This window comes from Protopterus annectens, chromosome 13.part0, assembly GCF_019279795.1.
Source record: "Protopterus annectens isolate FY-2018-M chromosome 13.part0, PAN1.0, whole genome shotgun sequence".
NCBI lineage: Eukaryota > Metazoa > Chordata > Ceratodontiformes > Protopteridae > Protopterus > Protopterus annectens.
In genome coordinates, this window is record NC_056747.1 from 922,828,226 (window position 1) to 922,847,104 (window position 18,879).

The 18,879-nt window shown below is 44.2% G+C and overlaps 1 protein-coding gene across 1 annotated transcript in view; it reads right to left on the reverse strand.

The window, feature by feature from the left end:
* Positions 1–18,879, reverse strand: part of EZH1 (enhancer of zeste 1 polycomb repressive complex 2 subunit) — a 3,086,757-nt gene that overhangs the window by 1,630 nt on the left and 3,066,248 nt on the right. The window lies entirely within an intron of this gene.

Here is an 18,879-nt window from a genome sequence, read left to right on the forward strand (position 1 = left end):
TGTGCATTTCACATTCTGGTGTCTTTAACTGTGATTTCAAAAGTGCTTTTAATTTGTACACTGATTTTATTCCTGACATACAACTGAACTTCATAATTTGAATATATATCATAAGGCACACTTATTGGGTTTATTTATATGTTCTGTTAAGCAGGTTAGAACACTTTATTTAGTGAAGCCATGGGAGCAATGTCCAATTAAGTGACTCACTGAAAATCACAAAGCAAGCCCAGCATGCATCTGGAGACAAAAGGACTGAAATATCAGGACTGCAGGATGAAGTGTGTAGCCTTAATCTTCTGCAGTACTCTTCCAGATGCAGTTTTCAGGATTATTATATTAATGGTTTCCTTTAACTATTTACCAAAGAAAGTGTGCAAGGCACAAGTCACAATGACCCCAACGTATCCAACAGACAAACTTAAATGAAACAAAATGGGTTTAGAATCAAAGTGCTTTCGCCACCACATACTCCTTCAGGACCAATAAACACATATTTTTCATAACAGATTGGTAAATCTGTTGAAAACACAGACATATTAAAGCATTGTGGTATTTTTCATCCTGTGATACAACCCATCATTTCTATTTTCGAGAAGCTTTGAGAATGAAGTGTAAAATCTGGCTTCTCATAGAAATTTCAAGTATAATTTATCTAGTGAAGAAAGAATAGTTGTATAAAATCTTACCATAACCATTGATGTCCATCTCTTCTATGTTGCAATATTCTAAACATGACAGATCCACTGCCAAAGGTGGACCCAACGTTCGGCCAATATACAAAAGACAAACCACTGCAAGGTACGTTGGATGTCACACATAGGCCAGCAGCCGTCGTAGGCCATAAAAGTGACATCCACACATACCACCCTCAGAACTGAATGCCCCAGTAAGAACACCAGCCTAAGGAACAAAGGAGGGAAGCAGACATCCAGGAAAAAAGACAAAAAACAGGGGGAAGGCAGGTGGGAGAGAATACTGCAAAACAAAAGAGGAGGACATCTATAGATACGGTAAGATTTTACACAACTATTCTATGCCCTTATATTCTTATGTTGTAGTATTCTTAACATAAGGGAGTGTACCAAAGCTCCTGAAGAAGAAAGGGAGGGGGAAGGAGCAGAGGTTCTTTCTAAAAAGCCATGGAGAATGGCTCTAGCAAAGCCAACTCTAGATTTGGAGATGCCATCCAGTTTATAATGTTTAGTGAAAGTATGAACAGAAGACCAGGTAGCTGCTTCCAAGATGGTGTTAGTATCCAAACCTTTGAAAAAAGTACCTGAAGAAGCCACAGCTCTCGTAGAATGAGCCTTAACAGGAGTAGAAAGGCTCTTACCAAGAAAAACATAACAAAAGGAAACAGCTTTAGAAATCCAAATGGAAATAGTCTGCTTGGAAACAGGCAGTCCTAGAGCCCAGGGATGAAAAGACACAAAAAGCTGATCAGATTTCCTGATAGCTTTAGTTTTATCCAAGTAAAATCTGAGTTGTCTATGAACATCCAAGGTGTGTTGAGCTCTCTCACTAGATGACTGCGGAGAGGGGAAAAAAGTGGGCAAATTAATAGATTAATTCACAACCTTGAGCATAAAAGGGTTAGTATGCAAGGAAACCCTATCCTTAAGGACAATCAGGAAGGGGGAGAAGCCATCAAGGCTTGAGGTTCAGACACCCTCCCAGCTGAAGTGATGATTAATAATAACACAGTCTTCCAAGTATAGTGTTGCAGGGAAGTTGTAGCTGCATTTTCAAATGGAGCTACAGTAAGTTTTTCCAAGTCAAAAATCATATACAAAGGAGGAGGAGGAACAGGCTTCCTGGGAGGTCCAATGTGAAGAACATCTTTAATGAAGAGTTTAACCTCCAATTTACAGGCCACAGGCAGACAAGCAGAAATGACTGATAGATGAGCTTTCACAGTAGAAGAAGCCAACCCATCCTTCAGCAGTTCACACAAGTACGATAAAACCAGAGGTACATGCACAGAAAGTGGGTACAGTTTACAAGAAAGAAACCAGATGAAAAACCTCTTCCATTTGGGTAAGTAGGATTTCCTAGTATTGGGTTTTCTGGCCTCCTGCAGAACCCTAAGCATGTCCTCTGAAAAGAGGCATCTGAGAGGAATCTGAAGTTTATCACCCACAATGTCAGATGTAGAGTTGACAGGTGTGGGTATACAGGAGATCCCTTGTCTTGTGTGAAAAGATCTGCCCTGTGAGGTAACTTGTGATGATTGCCCTTGGCTAAATACAGAAGAAGAGGGAACCAATGCTGTCTTAGCCAAAAGGGAGTCACCAGCAAGATTTTTGGTTTGTCCTGCTGAATCTTCAGCAGAACTTTCTGAATGGGGGGGTGCATAGGGAAACATGAGGAACATCTCCTTCCATGAGAAAGAAAGGGCATCCACTTTCCACACCAGGGGGTCTGGAACTCTGGCACAACATTCTGGAAGCTGTTTGTTCAAAGGGGAGGCAAAGAGATCTATTTGAGGAATATCCCACTGATGGAGAATGTCCAGAAACACATCCTTGTGAAGCATTCATTTGTGGGAATGAATCATGGACCTGCGCAGTGTGTCTACCACTACATTCTGATTGGAGGAGATGTACACTGCCTGAAGGGAGACCTGGTATTGAACTGCCAGTTCCCATGCCATTACTGCTAGCCTGCATTGAAGGTATGACCCCCCCCCCCATTTGTTTAAATACCAAATAACTGTGGTGTTGTCTATAAACAGTTTTAGAGGGCCTGGATGAAAAAGAGAGTGAAAGGTCTGCAGAGCCAGCAGCAGGGCTCTCACCTCTTTTATGTTTGTGTATTTCTTCCTTTGAGAAGGGGATCAAAGGCCTCAAACCTTCCAGAACACAAAGGCTGTCCCCCAACCCATGTCTGAGGCATCTGTGAACAACTCCTGAAAAGAGTAGGATGCAGAGGAAGGCCTGGGTTCAATGAAATTTGCTGAATCCACCAACCAAGTTCCCTCTTCAGACAAAGAAGAAGAGGGACAATTAAAGTCCAGTGGGTGCGCATGTTTGCTCCAAAGAGACTTGAAGTACCACTGAAATTTCTTTATGTGAAGTTTGGCCAGAGGTGACATGGGGATAGTGGATGCCATGAACTGTAAAAGGCACAGAAACTCCCTGGCTGCAATAGTCTGCAGAAGGAGAAGGTCTAGGAAGAATTTGGTTAGAGAATTAATTTTCTAAGGGGGTAGGAAGGCCAACATTCAATCTGTCTGAATTCTGCACCCCAGGAGGATGTGGTCTTGTGAAGTTGTGAGTTAAGATTTTTGTAAGTTTATTGTGAAACCCAGTCTGTGAAGAAGGGAAATTCTGAAAAAGATATTCTGTTGCAAGGTCTCTGGAAGGACTGCCTGGAGGAGGAGATCATCCAGATATGGAAAGATCTGTATACCCTGGAGTCTGCAATAAGCAATTACAGGAACCAAGTATTTTGCAAATACCCTTGGTGACACAGAGAGAAAAAAGTGCAAAGCTGAGAACTGAAAATGTGATGAAGCAACAGGAAAATGCAAATATTTCCTGAAAAGGGGGTGAATGGGAATGTGAAGGTAAGCATCCTATATTATGGAAGGATGAGGGGAAACAAGGTAGGTAAAGAAAGCATCCAGAAGGTTGGGACCTTTAAGAAGGTGTTGAGGTTTGAAAGATCCAAAAGCCATCTTGTCTGGGAACCAGAAACATCTTGGAGTAGAAACCTCTTCCTATTTGGTGCAGTGGAACTTCTTGAATAGTTCCCTGGCATTTCAATACCTAGAGCATCTCTGGAAAAAAAAGAAGTTATGTACTCACCATAACGTTCCATCTGAGTAGTTGTACTTCATTTTTCTGCAACCTCTTGGTATACGGATTCGTATCGAATCCGAGCTGGCAACTTTTTTCTAACATCTGCTCCAAGCTCCGAGCTCCTCCCCTTACCCATAATGCCCTACCATCTCCTATCGTCTCTCAGATCAAGTTTGCTGCAATTAACAATATATACACAACTCAACCGAATAACCAACCTGAAAACAGGATAAGGTCCGGGGGATGGAGGGGGGAATGCTGCAGAAAAATGAAGTATAACTACTCAGATGGAACGTTATGGTGAGTACATAACTTCTTTATCTGAAGTAGTTAACTTCATTTTATCTGCAAACTGTGGGACAGAGTCCCCAGCTACTCCGATCCTGGGAGGCCCTTATGGAAGGATATTCCTGAGCACCGCAGAGCCAAAGGATGCTCTACCCCTCGTAATCAGATCCAATTTGTAATGGAAATGAAGGTATGTGAATTGGCCCATGTCGCTGCTGTGCAAATATCGTCCAAAGGTACCCTGGACCAAAAGGCAGCAGAAGTCACCATGGACCTGGTAGAGTGAGCTTTAACTATACCAGGAGGTGATACACCTTTTGCTTTGTAAGCATGTGAAATGCAAAGAGTGATCCATCTGGCTAAAGAAACATTAGAAATACCTTTTCCCATAAATGCTTTGGAAAAGGAAACAAACAATTGGTCAGTCTTGTGAAAAGACTTCGTTCTATGAAGATAAAAATGAAGTTGTCTATGAACATCCAACAAATGGAGTTTGTATTCAGCTTTATTTTGAAAGTTGGGAAAGAAAACTGGCAGATTAATGGACTGGTTTATGTTTGCTTCAGATGCCACTTGAGGTAAGAAGGAAGGGTTAGTACGGAGGAAAACCCTATCCTTATGGAAGACCAAATACAGAGGCATGGCAGACAGAGCTTGATGCTCAGAAACTCTCCTAGCCAAAGTGATGGCGACTAGGAAAGCTGTCTTCCAGGACAAAAATTTCAAGTCCTGCTTTAAGCTGCAGGTTCAAAAGGAGGGGTTACCAATGCTTGTAAAACAAAAGTAAGGTCCCAAGGAGGTACAGAATCCTTGACAGGGAGCCATAGCAGAAAAGTACCTTTAAGAAAAGCCTTACACAGCCTAGAAGGAGGCTAAGGCCATGTTGTCTTCACCAACGTGAAAACTGGAAATGGTTGCCAATTGTGCTTTCACTGTGGAGGAACTAGCTCCTTGCTGAAAGATATCAGACAGGAAGTCCAACACCGCTGGAACAGGAGCTGTAAAGGGATCGATTTCTCTCTGTGAAGCCCAAATGGAAAAGCGCTTCCATTTACTGCAATATAGTTTTCTAGTGGAGTCTTTAAGAGAGGCCACTAGAATCGATTTAACCTGGGATGAAAGACCGGGAGTCCTGGCGATTAACAGAACTTGAGCAACCAAGCTGTTAGCTTGAGGCTGCCCAGATCGGGTGGACGTGTCCCCGACGGATGGGAAATTAGATCTGGGCAGGGATCCGGAACCCACGGGGGAGCTAATAGATGAGACCAACGGAATAGGAACCAAACCTGACGAGGCCAGAATGGGACAATGAGGATCACTTTGCACCGTAGTTGGCAAGCTTTCTGAAGAAACTTCGGAATGAGAGGTAAAGATGGATAAGCATACAGAAGCCCGGGGGGCCAAACATGGACTAGAGCATCTCTGGGGACTTCCCCTGGTGTGGGAATCAGAGCGAAGAACACGCTGCACTTTACGTTGGAAGGAGATGTGAAGCGATCGCAGCAAAGCTGACCCCATGCCAGGAAAATCTCCTCCGCTACTGACTGTTTCAGAGACCACTTGTAAGGCATCAGAATGGCCCTGCTCAATCTGTCCACTAAAATGTTGGAGCGCCCCGGGATGTGCATTGCTATCAGACGCCGACGGGTGGAGATCGCCCATTCCCACACTCTCATGGCCTTGTGACATAGAGGGTAGGATCTGGTTCCCCCCTGCTTGTTGATATACCAGACGACCGACATGTTGTCTGACTGAATTGCAATCAATCCGAGAGGGTGGACTGTGTGAAAGGCTTCCAATGCTAAAAACACTGCCCTCATCTCTAGAACATATATGTTCAAATTGGCCTCTGTCTGGGACCACGTGCCTTGGACTGTCCTTCCCAAACAGTGTCCGCCCCACCCGAGTTGGGAGGCATCCGTGGTCACTGTGGTTTGGACTGAGGGTGACGCAAATGGGCGTCCTGTTGATATCTCCAGTGTAGTTAACCACGAAAGAAGAGATGTCCTGCAGACGCGACTGATCTTGATTGGAAATTCCATGGGTAGGTCTAGCCAGGACCACTGGACAGCCAGAGTCCGTTGAAGAACCCGCATGTGAAGGCATGCATACGGGAGAATAGATATGGCAGCAGCCATGGAGCCCAGAGCCCGGAGAACCTCGCTCGCCTTTGAAGACTGGGAGTTCGCTATCTGAGCTATGTGGCCCTTGAGATGTAGAATCCTGTCTGGAGTTAGAAATGCCTTCATCTGCAAAGTGTCTAACCATGCCCCAATGAAGTCCAGAATTTGTACTGGTTGCAAATGGGATTTGTGAACATTGACTGTAATTCCCAGTAGGTCTGCTAACCAAATGAAATAATCTTGGGCCAGACACAAGTGATGCTTGTTATGCGCAGTGAAGAGCCAGTCGTCCAGGTAAGGAAACACCTGAATACCCTGAAGCCTCAGGTGGGCCGCTACAACTGCCATTACCTTGGTGAACACCGTGGAGGTTGTGGTGAGACCAAAGGGGAGGGCCCTGAACTGAAAGTGACTGGCTCCCAGCCGGAAGCACAAAAACCTCCTGGAGCTTCTGTGTATTTTGATGTGGTAGTAAGCATCCTGAAGGTCCAACGATCACATCCAGTCGCACTCTGGAGATAAGGTAGAATAGACTGTAGAGTGACCATCCGGAATTTCTGTTTTGCTACCGACAGGTTTAATGTTGACAGTTCTAGAATGGGCCTGAGGTCCCCCGTCTTTTTTGGCACCAAAAAGAACCTTGAGTAGACGCCTAATCTGGACAGATCGGGGGGAGACCTTTTTGATGGCTTGTTTGAGAAGCAGCTTTGAAACGTCTAGAGCTGCGGCCTCCCTGTGAGCGGGTGGAACATCCGGGAGGTGTTTTGTAATGTTTGGAGGGGCAATGAAAGGAATAGAGTAACCTCTGGATATTACCTGAAGAACCCAGCGATCTGTCGTAATGGACTCCCATGCCGCTGGATGTAAGGACAATCGTCCCCTGACTGCCGCCAGAGTAGGACAGTTGGGCAACCCCTCAGAGCTGCTGACCGGGTCTATCAGAAAAGGGTTCCCTAGACCCGAAATTCCTGGGACCCCCTCTACCTCTGGGTCGGCGTCGATCTTGACCCCCTCTGCCTCTGGGGGAATAGCTGTCCTAAGAATCCCAGGAAAACTGAGATTTTCAGAACCACATCTTCTTCTGCCCTCTTTGATTCCTAGAGAAGGACCGCTGAGGGTTAGAGAAGCAGACTCCAACGGCAGACAAAGTCTTACCGTCCTTTTCACTCTGGACCAGTGTGTCACGTACTGTCTTCCCAAAGAGGGAAGAGCCGTCGTAGGGGGCACTGATAAACGACGCCTTGAAAGGGTCCGCGAACTGACACAATCTGAGCCAGGCATGACGCCTCCTGGCTATGCCTGTCCCAGCCACTCTAGCTGCTCCTTCTGTGGCGTGGGAAAGTAGCCGCATAGATGTATTTGAGACTGACTTCAGAGTAGACATTTTCGCCGAGAACAGCTGTTTGTCCTGCGGCGATAAAGACTCTGGGGGAGACTCAGCGAATTCCGAAGCAAAGTCTCGCTGAAGTCGAATCACGTGCCAAATAATTCAGCGCACGGATAGAAAAAGTCACTGAAGGGTATACGCGCTTCCCAAACCTATCCACCGACCTGGACTCCTTGTCTGGAGGGTGGACTAAGGAACTCTCCTGTGCTAGTTCCTTCTTTGTGGCCACTGCGACCAACATAGCATCAACTGGGGCTCCTTTCGACCAGGGTTGTCTATCTGAAGGAGGAGATAAAACCTTGTCAGGATGTTTGTGGATGGGCTCTACGGTGTCAGGCTCCTTCCATGCCCTCGTGGTGATGAGGTTCACCAAGGGGTCTGCTGGTGGGGACACCCAGGAAGTAGATGGGCCCATGCCAAAGGCCTCCAGGAACACTGACTCATCCCCAGAAGGTTTTGGGGCTGACCAACCTCCCCTCTGATGGAGGATTTCCATAATTTCTCCGAAGGAGATGTCTTTGAGAGGTGACTTGGGGGAACCTTCTTCATCTAAGTCAGTGTCAGAGGTGAGGGACTCGAGGGAGTCCAAGTACCTCCTTTTGCACTTGCGCTTGCAGTGGCCCTCTTCAGTGGGACTTTCAGAAGGGGATCCATGAGCCACAGGGGTTTCCTCGGGGAAAATGACCTGGGGAACCTCTGGCATGGGCTGTCCCTGAGACAGGATGAAGGGAGTCGTCGCCAAATCCAGGGGGGGCCTGGGTGGCATCCAAGGGAATGCGCTGGGGTCTCAATCCCTGGGAGAGAACCCACTCCACCACTTCAAAGGCCGAGGGAGAGGTCCTCCCCGGATCAGAAGCAAGGACCGGAGCTGAAGACAGGGTAGCCTGAGGTCCGAGGGAACTGGTCGGGTCCGAAAGAGTCGGTGCCGAAGAATTCATTCCCCTGGGTCCGACTCCCTGTCCACGGCTCCGAGAGCCACTCAGATCCAAACAAGTCAGATCCGAGGAACTGAAGGTAACAGCCGGAGTCGAGGTTGGAGGAACCGTCGGCGCCGAGCTACCAGCTCCAAAGAACCTCAGATCCAAAAGCCCCAAAGCTGAGGCACGGATTGGGGAAGGAGAGATGGGGCGGAAAAGAGGCATGGAGGTCGCCCCCTCCAGAGGGAGAGGGACCTGGCAAGACTCCCATCTGAATTTGGGTCTGAAGAAATCTCCGCATCATCCTGTCCATATCCATGTCCGATAGGCTCCAAGTTGACCTCGAAGAGGCCACCGACTCGGATCTGGCTGGTCTGTGCAGAGAGGTGGAGGGCCTCGGGTCCGAATGTTCTAATGGCTCCGGTGAGAAACACGGTGACCGGAGCCGAGGAGAAACAGGCCTCATGGTCTTGGATGGAGGGCTGAGAAAGAGCTCCCTGTCTGGGGATCTCTTGCGATGCCTGTCTTTCTCCCTTTCTTCTCTGCATCTTTCCTTTTCCTTCTCTTTATCTTTTTCTTTATCTTTGTCAGACTCGCTGACTGAAGATCTTTCCTTAGAGGACCCATCGCCCGATGAAGAGGGAGGTTGAGTCCCTGTCTGGGGAAGTGCACTAGCGACCAAGGCAGAGGCAGAATCCAGCATGGCAACGGGGAGAAGGCCTTTGGTAACTAGCTTGGCCTTACGATCCCTAAGGGCCCTGGGGTTGAAGCCTGAGCAGATAGCACACTGGGTGGATACATGTGCCACTCCTAAACATATCACACACAGAGTGTGACCATCAGCAGGGGAAAGCTTATGGCCACACTCTGTACATTTTTTGAACACAGGCTTTGGCTGATCAGCCATAGTCTTGCACTCAAAGGTAAAGGTACTACCTTCCCAACAAAAAAACACACACACACACAGGTAGGGGAAGGGCAGGCCTGAGTACTATTCTAATACAAAAAAAACTTTTTTTTTTTTTGTTTTTATATACTAACGACCAACGCGTTACTACAGAAGGGGAGGAAGGGTAATCCTACACAAGCATACTAGGTATAATCAAAAGTTTCCACTTACTATCCCTTTTTAGCTCAGAGTAAAGGAGACCATGATGCACACTACTGGTGCGGCAAACAAGATCTAGGGGAAGATAGGAGATGGTAGGGCATTATGGGTAAGGGTAAGGGTAAGAGCTCGGAGCTTGGAGCAGATGCTAGAAAAAAGTTGCCGGCTCGGATCCAACACGGATCTGTATACCCACAGGCTGCAGATAAAATTAACTACTTCAGATCTGTAGTTGCTCTCGAGCTGGTTGAGGAATACCCATGAAAGGTGGAAGAGTTTCCCACACCATGAAATACCCTTTGTAGATAATGGAAAGGACCCATGAATCTTGAGTAATTTGCTCCCAGACTGGAAGGGACAGGGAAAGATGCAGAGAGAGGGGAAAGTGGCTGAGAAAAGGTTGGTAGTCACAGACTACCTGGCTTGTCTTGTAAAGTCTGTTTAGAGCAGGAGCAGGCTGAGAGGGTTTGGAAGCAGTAAGTTTCCTAACACCCCTCTTACTTCTGGAAGGAGGACTGCAAGATTGTTTCCTAACAAAAGGAGTTTTAACTGGGTAATTCCTTTGAAATTTAGGAATTGAAGATACAAAGATGTGCTTTAGGTCCTATTCTTTGCCTTTAGTCTGCAAGGACTTGAACAAGTCTGTTGTTGCAGCCCCAACCAAAGCCTTATTACCTAAGGGAGCGTCCAGTAATTTAGCCTTAAAGTCATCTGGAAATGGTTGAAGCCTCAGTCAGGATTATCTCTACAAACCAGAGCCAGATGCAGCCACTCTAGCAAATGCTTCATCACAGCTGCATTTAATGGAGTGGTGTTACACCTGGGAGGAAGCCCCCAGAAATGATGAAAGCTGTGACTTAATGTCCAACTAAGGAAGGTCAGGAAGAAGCTAAGTAGCCTGTGAAAGGACAGACAAAGCATACTTGGTCATATGGGTTTGGTAATTGATGGCATGGAAAGTTAGGGTGACCAAGGCGTAAACCTTTTTTCCCGATCTTTCCATGGTCTTACTCTATCTGAGGGGAGAAGAGAAGTGGATGGCAATAGTCTAGAAGGTTTATCAGCAGCCACAGAAACAGTCACTGGATCTGCTGCTAGACATTTGTAAAGGTATTTACAGTCCTCTGGAACTTTACAGAATCTATTTGGCCTTTTAGGGCAGGGGGTTGACAGTCCAGAGTCTTTGATGCAGAAGAAAAGCTGGTAAAACTCCAGGCACAGCAGAAGGAGAGGGAGAATCCATTTGAAGCAAGTCAAAATACCTTGTCTGCACCTCAGAAACCTGAGAGCAGTCCCACTTAAAATACTCCCTCATCCTGGCAATGGTCTCCCCAATGGTGATTTCTTCACCAGGAGACTCTGTGCCACTGGACTCTACCTTAGGGGAGGCATACTCCAAGGGGGAGGTAATCTGAGCAGAGCAAACCAAGGATTCATCCGCTGAGGAATCCTACTCTTCAGAAGAATCCTGTACTTTGATCCTTTACTGTGGTGAAGAAGTTAGTGAACCAGGAAGGGAAACCCCCGAGGGAGGTTTAAGGGCAATAAAGGCAATGAACAAGCCTTGTGTGAAAGCTTGCCAATTAGCAGGTGGGTCCTGAGGAGCAGAAACATGTCTAGTTTTCTGCTTCTTTTTAAAAGGAACATCAGCCTTGTGAAAGGTGGAGGGACCAGATGTAGGGCTACATTCAATGATGTTCATCGGTATGTCCTCTCTTACTAAAATCTGCAGAATATCTTGAGGGTCTTCTAATACTGAATTGGATGTCTGCAAAGCCTCTGAGGACGTGCCAATGGCAGGATCCCTTGTGGCCTCCAAAGGGGTACCTGCCTTAAAATCCAAGCCGAAATCCAGGTGGGTCTCTGGGCGTTCATCAGCCTCGAAAGAGACATCTGGAAGGGGGGAGGTGCAGCTGAAGCTTCAGGCCTAACTTTAGGATCATAAGACATTACCAGGCTATCGACCTGGAGGTCATTTTAAGCCTAGCTGTTTCAACCCAATGTAATACCACAGAAGTACTAGTCAATACCCAAGATTGCATTTAGTGATAAATGCCCATGTCCAGGAGGGTTGTGGGTGCTATTCCTGGTAAGACGTTATGGTGTCCCATCCACTCATCCAGGTTCCTCTTGAACAGTGTCACAGAGGTGCTTTGTTTTACATGAACTGTAGCGTGTTTCAAAGATATGGCAGTCGCTGAGATATAAATCTGTCCTTCCAGCAAGTCCTATTTTAGTAGCAAGCCATATTAAAGTCCCTGGAACGGGTAGCCCTAGACCCATATGATTTACAGACATGCAGTAAATTCATTAGGTTTAGGTCTTGGGTTGCTCTGTAGGCCAGGCATAAGTCTACCCTAAGAAGTCTATATGATAAAGAGTACAGTGGCAGGGACTTTAGTCAGTCCATGTAAAGCACATGCTGGATGGCCCTTTATCTTCTTTGTTAGAAACCTCTGAGGTCTCTGTAATTAATGCAGGTGCTTAGTATGGTACATACTGAATGGGGTGTTATACTCAATTATAGGCTGGATAAATGCGAGTGCAGGGGGGGTTATAACCTCTTTTGCTCTCAAAGCGATGCCTTTACTAATCAAGTGAGCTGCGTGGAAAGCTTTCTTTACAATGGTAGACATGTGGTGGTCAAAGTTAAGGTCGTGGTCAACCTGTTATCTCAGTTCCCTTACCACTTCATGGGTACTTAAGGTATTGTTGATTTGATAGTGTGATGGGACACTGTCTGTGCAGAAGGGAATGATGATGCATTTCTTTGCATTCAGTTTGAGACCATGACAAATGCACCAGTCACTGGTCTGTGAGAGTCTTTCCTGGAATATACTGACATCATTTGGGGATTCAATGATTGCACCTGGTTTGCAGTCATCTGCAAACTTGGTCAACCACAACCCCTTAGTTTTGATCTGAACTTCTGAGAAGTATATACCAAACAGTAGGGGGCCCAGCATTGACCCCTGTGGCACCCCAATGGTAACAGGTCTGCTGGTTGATGTGTGTCTCTGGTTTGTGAGCCAGTTGGCAACCCATCTTACAATGAAGGGGTTTACACTCGGTTTGCTAAGTTTATTGGTAATGCCTGAATGTGGGATTGTGTTGAAAGCCTTTGCCAAGTCGAGGTATGTTGTGTGCACAGACTTGCCCTCATCAATGGCCTTGGTCACATTTTCAAAGAAATCCACCAGATTAAACAGGCAGAATCTTCCCTTCACAAAGCGGAACTGGGCAGGAGCCAAGGTTTGGAGGTCACCTATACCTTTTTTATGAGGTCCTATAATGATACATTCCATGGCTTTACAGATGAGGCTGGTCAGGCTTATGGGTCTGTAATTCCCTGGGTCTTTTGCTGGGCCACCTTTGTGGAGGGGAATAATTGTAGCTGTTCTCCATTCCACAGGAACAAAGCCTGTGGTTAGGCTATGATTGAAAAGAGTAATTAGTGGTGATGCTAGTTCATGTTTTAGCTTGTTTAGAAGACAGCCGGGGATGTTGTCTGGTCCCATAGAGGCTGTGTTCTTTGCCTTGGACAGGGCTTTCAGGACCTGCTCTTCAGACACGTAAGGTGGTGGAGATGTTTGGGGGAGGGTTTGTTGTACGTTAGCAGGGGATAAGGGAGTAAAATTTTCACCAAACCTGTCCGCTAGCTGGTTCACTATCTCTGTGTGGTCAGTATGTGTGATACAGTTGGCCACCAGTTCTGCACATGTCTGGGTCCTACCCTTTAAGTTATGTATGTAGCTGTAAAAGACCTTATGTTTATCTTTGACAATACTTACTAGGTTTCTCTCAAAGGAGCTCTTGGAGGATTTGACAAGCTGTCTTACTTGCCTGTTAAGGCTGAGAAGGGTGATTTCCAGTGTTGGGTCCTTGTCTTTGTTTTCGTGGGCAGCAACTTTTTGCATTTAATATAGAGCCTGTTGATGTTGGAAGTCCACCATGCCAACCTGATTCTACTTGGGGCTCTAGCTTTGATTCTATCTGAAACAGCTGAGTTTATACACTTATGCAAGTGATTGCACAGGGCTTTAGTGTAAGCTTTGTCATAGTTTCCACTTTCAACTTAGGGTGGGGCTTGGAATGCATTTATACCTTCACCTAGGAGAGTAGTTTGCCTTGGTGAAGTTTTTTAGTCTGATTTCACCCTTTGTGAGTTCTGGTGTTAGTGTCAGTTTGAAGGTGACTGATTTGTGGTCAGTTTTAACTAATGCGGGTCCAACATTTGCAGCAGATCACCTGTTTGACATGTTGGTTAGGACTAGATCTAGAATGTTACACAGCAGACACAGCAGAAGGCCCCGACTACCCTCCATAACGTCATGCGTGAACCTTTTCCATCTCTGATTCTCAAGATAAATATTAAGATACTAAAGATGGCTACATAGGGTCTTAGGAATGAAAGCTTTACAGATAGGGCAAGACTTATGGTCGTGGTTGGGCTCTAAGCAAAAGAGACACTGATCATGACTGTCTTTATACGGCATTTGTCTTCCATACTGGCATTTGCCCTTTTTGGACAACATGTAATGTCACAGCAAATAAACAGTAACAAAATACAAAAGAAAACCCGAATGGGACACTTATATGAAACTCTTGTATCCAGCAAACAACTTGGGCCAACAGACTGACGATCGTAGATGATGTTTCGATTGATGGCAGAGAAGTTCTGAGGATGGTACATGCAGATGTCACTTTTATAGCTACACTGGCCTACTTGAATGTCCCACGTACCTTGCAGTGGTTAAAGTCTTTTGTATGATGGCTGAACATAGGGTCCACCTTTGGAAGTAAATCCTTCATGTTAATAATACTGCAACATAAAAATAGGAGGACACTGGTCATTACTTCAGGAATTGATGGCTAATAAAAATATCAGGATTCTGAAGCTTGACAAAGGTGGTGGGACGGTTTTGTTTGATCAAACTGATTACATATCTAAAATGTTTAACATGTTGCAGAATACTGATGTGTATTTAATTTCCTCCAGGAACAAATTTAATATAGCATGTAGGGATATTCAGTTGTTCCTGGAGGACAGTTTCACTAGGTTCATAGGTGGGTACTAGGTTATCTGCCCGAAAGCATTTATAAGCCTAGCCAGAATGTGTTGGCTTTTGCCGTCCCCTTAGATTAGTTCCCTGTGCCTCTGTCTAGCAGAGACATTGAAGTGATCCCAGAGGTAAACTTTCTGTTTCCCATCCACTCGTCAAGGTTTCTTTTGAAGAGTGTTAGCGAGGAGCTCTGCATAATGTAGATTGGGATCTTGTTCCAAAGCATGGGAAGTCTCTGGGACAGGAATCTATCCCTCCAGCACGTCCATTATTAAATGATGTTATTACCTCCATCTTGTGCCAGGCCTTGCAGAATACCCACCCAATTACCCAAACAATTTGTGTTATCCCAAAAGTCTACAAAAGTGTTTTACAGCCTCCATTGAGACCAACTGTGGTGGCTCAAGGTTCTACTACACATCCTTTGTATATGTGGATAAAATGATTAAGCCACATCTGGGTTTCGTTCAACGTATTATTAAAGACTCTTGGGATTTTTTGGGAAGAGTTAAAAAATGATTTGATTAACCCACATTTAACTGTTCTTATTATTGGTTTGATTGACCTGTTCACTTACATCACTCAGTCTGATGCAAAGGAACTATTAGTGCACTTTTGAACCGTACTTATTTGTCATCCACTGAGATAAATTTTTTATTAAACTGTATGGATATTACTCTTGCTAACAAGTTTTTTGAAGGTGAAGTATACAAACAAGTAAGTGGGGTAGCTATGGATGCAGTATGTGCACCCATGTTTGCTAATAAAGTTATGCTACCTTGGGAAAGCTTTAACTTAAGTTTTTGGATGACATTTTTTGTATTATGTGTTGGAGAGCAGGATATGATTAATGATTTTATTGAATATTTGAATAATACTACCAGCTTTCTGAGGTTTATTGTTCAACACAGTCATGATCATATCAATTATCTAGATACAAAAATCTTTCTAGCTGGTACTACTTTTTAGTCCACCATTTAGAGAAAACCTATTTTTTCAAATTCTTATTACACTTCAATAGTTTTCATTCGGTTAGATATATAAAGAATTTGATTAAAGGTGAGTTTGTTAGACTGGCTAGGATGGTCTGTAATAAATTAGTGTCTGAACATGAGTAGCAAATTTTGTTTGATATGTTCTTAGAAAGAGAATACCTGGCACCATTTCTACATCAGGTTAGTCAACAGTTTTGTGCTAACTGCGGCAGTAAGTATAAACCTTTGTTGGGACCAGGTTTGGTCTATTCACAGAATTCTACTTGCAATGTTAGTGGTGACTGTGACAATAATTTTTGTAGTCCTTTGGTTCTCCAACATAGTGATTGTTACAACCATGTAAAAAATATTGTTTGGAAGTATGGTTAGTATTTAAGGGTAATGAACAGTTACACCAGGCTGTAAGTGAGCAAACCTATTTAGTGTTTAAGGTGCCACCGAATATGAAGAAAATTTTTGATCATGTTAAACTAGATTATGGTACGAACAAAACTGGGGGAACTACTAAATGTGGTCTGTGCCGCCAGTGTAATTTTCTATATTCTGGCACTACTATGACCCTTGAGAATATGTTTAACAGTAAGGTTTGGTGATAGTCAAGAAATTGCACTACTCAGGGAGTAGTATATATTTCTAAATGTAATCAAATCTCGTGTGTTTTATCTGGGCAAGACAGAGAGATCTTTAAGAAAAAATATACAGACACTATTAGGATATATTAAAATGCAGCACTAAAATTTTATTTTATAGACACACTCAGGATTGCCCTGGATTTAAGAAATTTGAGTTTAGAATTCTTGAAAGGGTTCCTAATAGTTCTAGGGGTGGAGCTCAGAGTCTACCCTTGCATACCATGAATTAATGTGCCAGCTTAAACTTAACACAACTAAATATCCAAGGTCAAATGATAGTGTGAGTTGCGATCATCAAAATTGATTTAACATGTTTTTTAATTTATTGTGGACAGAATTCATATTTTATTGTTATAATGTATACTTTTATAATGAATTGGTTATTATACCTTTTAACATCATGTTTTTAGGACAGATTTAGGGAATTTTATTGACTGAATGTTTTTACACTGACATTATCATTTTTGGAGTGAATGACATTTATACATTTTTATATATTCTGGGACAACTTATGTCTTAACTGTTAATTTTAACTGATTGATTAAATATTATGCATTAAAATGATCATAAAGGTATAGTTGATACACTCTCTCTTGGTTAAACAGAAATATTAAAGTTGAATTATAGTCCTAGATGAGAACAACACTGACTACCTGGCACCTCATGAGTATATCTTTCCTCCTGTCTAACATTATGGCATGGTCCAGCTAATGGATTTTACCATTAGGGTTGATTGCATTTCCTAAAAGACTGAATTCTGGACTGGGTTCTTACCCTTTCATCCAGAAGTATCCTCCATGTGGCTGTAACATCTGACAACAAAAATGACCACCTTCCAATCACACCAATATGCACACACACACACACACACACACACACACACACACACACACACACACACACACACACACACACACACACTCACACACAAACACACACACACACAAACACACACACACACACTAACATTCACAAAATCACTTAACTATTTCAATATTTTTGTAAAAAGAAGTTATGTACTTGTTTGTAGTCCATCTCGCCCTTCATTCTTACACTTGGGATCGGAGCTGAACCTCAGCTCCTACTCGGCCATTCTCTAGCTCCAAAACTTCTGGTTGGCTCGTGGCTATGAGGTATCCCATGATGCACCTCTAACAAAACCCAGATCTTGTTTGCTGCAAGGAGAAACATACAGAGACAAAGAAAAAACATGTTGAAAGGACCCAACATAACCATAATGCAGTAGTCACTCTACCCCCAGGTCCTCAAGGAGGGGGCAGGAGGGAGAGTTTGTAAGAATGAAGGGCGAGATGAACTACAAACATTAAACGTTATGGTAAGTACATAACTTCTTTATGTTCTGTAGTCCTATCTCGCCTTCATTCTTACACTTGGGACAGCGTCCCCAGCACCTTCATCTTGGGTGGCTCATTGGAAAATGCTCCTGAGTACTGTGGAACCAAAGGAAGACCTGTTCCTGGAAGCCAGATCCAATCTGTAGTGAGTAATGAATTTATGAGGTGAAGCCCATGTTGCTGCTGCACAAATATTATCTAATGGAATTTTTGCCTGAAAAGCTACCAAGGTAGACAAAGACCTGGTAGAATGAGCTTTCACCTTGAAGGGAAGATCTTTGCCACTGGCTGTATCGACAAAGGAAATGCAGCTGGAAATCCAGTGAGACAATGTGACTTTAGAAACTGGAAGACCCTTCCTTGTATCTGAAAAGGAAACAAACAATTAATATGACCTTCTGAAATTCTTAGTTCTGTCAAGATAAAAACGCAACTGTCTATGCATGTCCAGTTGGTGAACTTTTACTCTGCCTTGTTAGAATAATTAGAGGAGAAGAAAACAGGTAATTCAATGGACTGATTAATATTGGCCTGAGAAGAAACCTTAGGAACAAAGGAAGGGTTTGTCCATAAGGAGACCCTATCTCTGTGAAACACCAAATAAGGGGGTTTAATGGAAAGAGCTTGCAGTTCAGAGACCCTCCTTGCAGATGTGATAGCCACTAAAAATATAGTTTTCCATGACAAGAACTTAAGGTCACAAGTTGCTGAAGGTTCGAAAGGGCTTGATGTAAGTCTATGGATTATGAAATTCAAATCCCATGGTGCCACCGGATCCATGACTGGGGGTTTTAACAATGTGGACCCTTTAAAAAAAGCTCTGCACAGTCTATAAGCCATAAGGTTAGGGTCATTAGCCAAATGAAAGGTAGAAATAGCTGCCAATTGAACATTAATAGTGGCAGCTGCTGAACCTTTACGGAACAACTGAGAAAGGAACACTAAAATGGCAGAAATGGGAGCTGTGTAAGGATCGAGGTTTCTCTCACGGGCCCAAAAGGAGAATCTTTTCCATTTACTGTTATAAATCTTTCTGGTAGAAGGTTTGTGAGAGGATGTCAAAATGTGAATAACCTCAGGAGAAAAGTCATGAAGCCTGACTAGGGATGGAATTGGAGCAGCCAAGCTGTCAAATTGAGGGTGTGGAGAGAGGGATGGAACACCCCTGACATGTGCGTCAGCAAATCTGGCACTGGGTCCAGAGT